The sequence below is a fragment of the Aegilops tauschii genome, chromosome 5, assembly GCF_002575655.3.
Source record: "Aegilops tauschii subsp. strangulata cultivar AL8/78 chromosome 5, Aet v6.0, whole genome shotgun sequence".
NCBI classification, from domain to species: Eukaryota; Viridiplantae; Streptophyta; class Magnoliopsida; order Poales; family Poaceae; genus Aegilops; species Aegilops tauschii.
In genome coordinates, this window is record NC_053039.3 from 248,891,397 (window position 1) to 248,897,943 (window position 6,547).

The window sequence follows — 6,547 nt, forward strand, 5'->3', positions numbered from 1 at the left end:
GTTCATACCAGCTTCTCTCATCTCAATCAGTCCATCTTATATCGTCATTATTGCCTTTCACTTGCACGACCGAACGATGTGAATAATAGTGCACGTGCATTGGACTAAGCTGGAATCTGCAAGCATTCAATAAACAGGAGAAGACAAGGCAATATGGGCTCTTGGTTAAATCAACAATAATGCATATAAGAGCCACTTCAACAATTTCATTATGGTCTTCTCCTATCGACCCCCAAAGAAAAGAACAGAAATAAAACTGTTTACACAGGAAAGCTCCCAACAAGCAAAAGAAGAACAGGAAATCTTTTTGGGTTTTCTTTTTAATTATTACTACTACAGCAAGAAAGTAAACTAGCTAAAAGCTACAACTAATTTTTTTTAGTTTTTCTTAAGGTTTTTCAAACACACAAGAAGAAAGCAAGAAAAAGAAAATAAACTAGCATGGATATTACAGTGAAAAAGTATGAGCACCGACAACTAGCAATAAGTGTGTGAACATGAATGTAATGTCGGTGAGAAATACGTACTCCCCCAAGCTTAGGCTTTTGGCCTAAGTTGGTCTATTGCCACGGCTGACCTGGCGGATATCCAAAGCTGTAGCTGGGGTCATATTGTGAAGAAGCCTCGGATTGCCACTGGTTGGCAATCGCCTCCGGATCCCACTGGTAATTAGATTGTCGTGGAGGATCAAATTGTGGTTCCGGCTCTGGCTCTGTGGCTGATGTAGGGTTCCGGTACGCTTGGATGGTCGCTAGCGGAACGAGATACTGGCCTGCAGATAAATCAAACAAGGAAGGAGCAGGCAAGGTAATAATCTCAGGGTGATTTTTATCAAATAAGAATTTGTATTTAAGCGCCCTTTCCATATTCTTAACAATAAAATCATGTGCTACCATACTCTTATAATCTAAATAAACAGTAGGCAGCAATTTTTCTTCTTTCTCATAGTGCCTAATAGGTATGTTATAGTATGCAGCAAGGCGTGAGGTGAAGATGCCTCCCAAGATGGGGCCCTTAGTACGGTTAAGATTTAACCGCTTTGCAACAATAGCGCCCATACTAAATGTATCATCACGAAACAAGGCATGACACAAAATAATAATATCAGGGATACTCAGGTTTCCATAGTTTCCACGACCAATTAAGCATCTACTAGCAAATATAGCAAAGTAACGTAGAACAGGAAAATGTATGCTAGTGATTCGTGCGTCGGAAACCTTCCTCGTTTCCCCTACATGAGTTGTATCAATAAACCCCTCCACATCGTTGCTATGTGGTTCCTCTATGAAACCCGGAAAAGATAACTTGCAAACCTCACAGAAGTTACGAAGGGTCATCTCCTTATACTCATCATATAAATAGAAATCCACCATAGGTGGTGACCTCCTAGAATGGCAATGAAAATTTTGCACAAAGGTATTGGTGAGTAAGAGATACTGTTCGCGTTGATCGTGGAGGAAGTGGGTGAGGCCTGCATTCTCAGCCAACTCATAAAAATCATCATAAATCCCGGCTGCTCTCAAGAAGTCATCGCAAGGCCATTCACAAGGCCGAACCTCCGCGGTGCGAGGTAGCTTATATTTGGGCCTCTCCGCTTCTTCATTCTGCTTATCCTTCAAGCTTCGGCTCGAAGAGCCCCTCAAGAATCTCTTCATCATTTTCTGAAAATTTCTGAAATTTTTAGTAACTTCAAATAAAAGTGAATCAAACTCAACAAAATTGATAGCAACTACTCCTACAAGTGCCTAAAGACTATATCATGCATTAGAACTACTTGGAACCATATAAATTTGACATGCAAGCTCAAGAACATGGTCACCTAGGCAACACAAATTTGCAATGAATAAAGCACTAGAACAAAAACTAATTGGACCAATGGAACCAAGGAACAATCCCCCAAAGCAGTTTTGTGAGAGGTGCTTTGAGCAAGGAGATCGAAAATCATAGCAAAATGAGCTAGAACTCGTGCTTGAGTTGGTTGGTGATTTTTTTGGGAGGAAGAAGGAGTGTGTGGGTGTAGGAATAAGTGGAGGGGAGCCACCATGGGCCCACGAGGCAGGGGGCGCACCCAGGGGGTGGGCATGCCCTCGACCCTCGTGCCCAGGTGCTTGCTCCCCCTGTTGTGTTCTCAGTGCCAGATATTCTCAAATATTCTAGAAAAAACATATTTCAATTTTGGGGCATTTGGAGAACTTTTATTTTTGGGGTATTTTTATATTGCACGGATAATTCAGAAAACAGACAGAAAATACTATTTTTTTGCTTTATTTTAACTAAATAACAGAAAGTAAAAAGAGGGTACAGAAGGTTGTGTCTTCTAACTTCATCCATCTCATGCTCATCAAAAGGAATCCACTAACAAGGTTGATCAAGTCTTGTTAACAAACTCATTCCGACTAACATGGAACCGGAGAAATTTCGAATAACACTATGTTACCTCAACGGGGATATGCACATCCCGAATAATAAGAATATCATATTTCTTCTTGACAGTAGTTAGAGGAAATTCAAAACCTCCAAAAATAATCGATGGAAATTTTCCAATAGAGTTGATACTATGAACTTGAGGTTGTTTCCTCGAAAAGTGTACCGTATGCTCATTGCCATTAACATGAAAAGTGACATTGCCTTTGTTGCAATCAATAACAGCCCCTGCAGTATTCAAAAAGGTCTTCCAAGAATAATAGACATACTATTGTCCTCGGGAATATCAAGAATAACAAAGTCCGTTAAAATAGTAACGTTTGCAACTACAACAGGCACATCCTCACAAATACCGACAGGTATAGCAGTTGATTTATCAGCCATTTGCAAAGATATTTCAGTTGGTGTCAACTCATTCAAATCAAGTCTACGATATAAAGAGAGAGGCATAACACTAACACCAGCTCCAAGATCACATAAAGCAGTTCTAACATAATTTCTTTTAATGGAGCATGGTATAGTGGGTACTCCTGGATCTCCAATTTTCTTTGGTATTCCATCTTTAAAAGTATAATTAGCAAGCATGGTGGAAATTTCAGCTTTCGGTATCTTTCTTTTATTAGTAACAATTTCTTTCATGTACTTAGCATAAGGATTCATTTTGAGCATATCAGTCAAACGCATACGCAAGAAGATAGGTCTAATCATTTTAGCAAAGCGCTCAAAATCCTCATCATCCTTTTTCTTGGATGGTTTAGGAGGAAAAGGCATGGGTTTCTGAACCCAAGGTTCTCTTTCTTTACCGTGCTTCCTAGCAACAAAGTCTCTTTTATCATAACGTTGATTCTTTGATTGTGGGTTATCAAGATCAACAGCAGGTTCAATTTCTACATCATTGTCATTGCTAGATTGAGCATCAACATGAACATCATTATTAATATTATCACTAGGTTCATGTTCATTACCAGATTGTGTTTCAGCATCAGAAATAGAAATATCATTGGGATTCTCAGGTGTGTCTACAATAGGTTCACTAGAAGCATGCAAAGTCCTATCATTTTTCTTTTTCTTCCTTTTAGAAGGACTAGGTGCATCTAAATTATTTCTCTGAGAGTCCTACTCAATTCTCTTAGGATGGCCTTCAGGATACAAAGGTTCCTGAGTCATTTTACCAGTTCTAGTAGCCAGCAAAATCATTATTCTTACTATTCAATTCATTGAGCAAATCATTCTGAGCTTTAAGTACTTGTTCTACTTGAGTGGTAACCATAGAAGCATGTTTACTAATGAGCTTAAGTTCACCTTTAACTCTAGACATATAATCACTCAAGTGTTCAATCATATAAGCATTACGTTTTAATTCTCTACCAAAATAAGCATTGAAGTTCTCTTGCTTAACCATAAAATCATCAAACTCATCTAAGCATTGGCTAGCAAATTTAGTGGGAGGGATTTCAGCTTTATCATATCTATAGAGAGAATTTACCTTTACTACCTGTGTCGGGTTATCAAGACCATGAGTTTCTTCAATAGGTAATGTATTAAAACCATGTATTTCTTCAACAGGCGGTAAATTAAGACCATGTATTTCTTCAACAGGAGGTAAATTCTTAACATCTTCAGCTTGTATACCTTTTTCTTTCATAAATTTCTTTGCCTCTTGCATATCTTCAGGACTGAGAAATAGAACACCCCTTTTCTTCGGAGTTGGCTTAGGAGTTGGTTCAGGAAGTGTCCAATTATTTTCATTTGTCAACATATTATTCAATAGAATTTCAGCTTCATTTGGTGTTCTTTCCCTGAAAACAGAACCAGCACAACTATCCAGGTGGTCTCTGGAAGCATCGATTAGTCCATTATAAAAGATATCAAGTATTTCATTTTTCTTAAGAGGATGATCAGGGAAAGCATTAAGTAATTGGAGAAGCCTCCCCCAAGCTTGTGGGAGACTCTCTTCTTCAATTTGCACAAAATTATATATTTCCCTTAAAGCAGGTTGTTTCTTATGAGCAGGGAAATATTTAGCAGAGAAGTAATAAATCATATCCTGGGGACTACGCACATAACCAGGATCAAGAGAATTAAACCATATCTTAGCATCACCCTTTAATGAGAACGGAAATATTTTAAGGATATAGTAGTAGCGAGTTTTCTCATCATTAGTGACCAGGGTGGCTATATCATTTAATTTAGTAAGATGTGCCACAACAGTTTCAGATTCATAGCCATAGAAGGGATCAGATTCAACCAAAGTAATTATATCAGGGTCGACAGAGAATTCATTATCCTTAACAGTAACAAAGATAGGTGAAGTAGCATAAGCAGGATCATATTTCATTCTAGCATTCAGAGTTTTTTGTTTCAGCTTAGCTAATGATTTTTTTAGATCACTTCTATCATTGCAAGCAAGAAAGTCTCTAACAGTTTCTTCATCCATAACATAGCCCTCGGGCACAACAGGCAATTCATATTTAGGGGGAGAGTCTTCATCATCACTTTCATCAATATTATCAGTTTCAATAATTTCGTTCTCTCTAGCCCTAGCAAGTTGTTCATCAAGAAATTCACCAAGTGGCACAGTAGTATCAAGCATAGAAGTAGTTTCATCATAAGTATCATGCATAGCAGAAGTGGCATCATCAAGAACATGCGACATATCAGAATTAATAGCAGAAGCAGGTTTAGGTGTCACAAGCTAACTCAAAACAGAAGGTGAATCAAGTGCAGAGCTAGAGGGCAGTTCCTTACCTCCCCTCGTAGTTGAGGGATAAATTTTTGTTTTTTCGTCTTTCAAGTTCTTCATAGTGACCAGCAGATATAAATCCCAAGTGACTCAAAGAATAGAGCTATGCTCCCCGGCAACGGCGCCAGAAAATAGTCTTGATAACCCACAAGTATAGGGGATCGCAACAGTTTTCGAGGGTAGAGTATTCAACCCAATTTTATTGATTCGACGCAAGGGGAGCCAAAGAATATTCTCAAGTATTAGCAGTTGAGTTGTCAATTCAACCACACCTGGATAACTTAGTATCTGCAGCAAAGTATTTAGTAGCAAAGTAGTATGGAAGTAACGGTAACGGTAGCAAAAGTAATATTTTTGGGTTTTGTAGTGATTGTAACAGTAACAACGGAAAAGTAAATAAGAGAAGAGCAATATGTGAAAAGCTCGTAGGCATTGGATCGGTGATGGAGAATTATGCCGGATGCGGTTCATCATGTAACAGTCATAACATAGGGTGACACAGAACTAGCTCCAATTCATCAATGTAATGTAGGCATGTATTCCGAATATAGTCATACGTGCTTATGGAAAAGAACTTGCATGACATCTTTTGTCCTACCCTCCCGTGGCAGCGGGGTCCTAATGGAAACTAAGGGATATTAAGGCCTCCTTTTAATAGAGTACCAGACCAAAGCATTAACACATAGTGAATACATGAACTCCTCAAACTACGGTCATCACCGGGAGTGGTCCCGATTATTGTCACTTCGGGGTTGCCAGATCATAACACATAGTAGGTGACTATAGACTTGCAAGATAGGATCAAGAATTCACATATATTCGTGAAGACATAATAGATTCAGATCTGAAATCATGGCACTCGGGCCCTAGTGACAAGCATTAAGCATAGCAAAGTCATAGCAACATCAATCTCAGAACATAGTGGATACTAGGGATCAAACCCTAACAAAACTAACTCGATTACATGATAAATCTCATCCAACCCATCACCATCCAGCAAGCCTATGATGGAATTACTCACGCACGGTGGTGGGCATCATGAAATTGGTGATGGAGGATGGTTGATGATGACGACGGCGACGGATTCCCCTCTCCGGACCCCCGAACAGACTCCAGATCAGCCCTCCCGAGAGAGTTTAGGGCTTGGCGGCGGCTCCGTATTGGAAAACGTGATGAATCCTTCTCTCTGATTTTTTTCTCCCCGAACACGAATATATGGAGTTGCAGTTGAGGTCGGTGGAGCTCCAGGGGGCCCACGAGGCAGGGGGCGCGCCTAGGGGGGCAGGCGCGCCCCCACCCTCGTGGAAAGGGTGTGGCCCCCCTGGACTTGATTCTTTCACCAGTATTTTTTATTATTTCCAAAAATAATCTCCGTGAAGT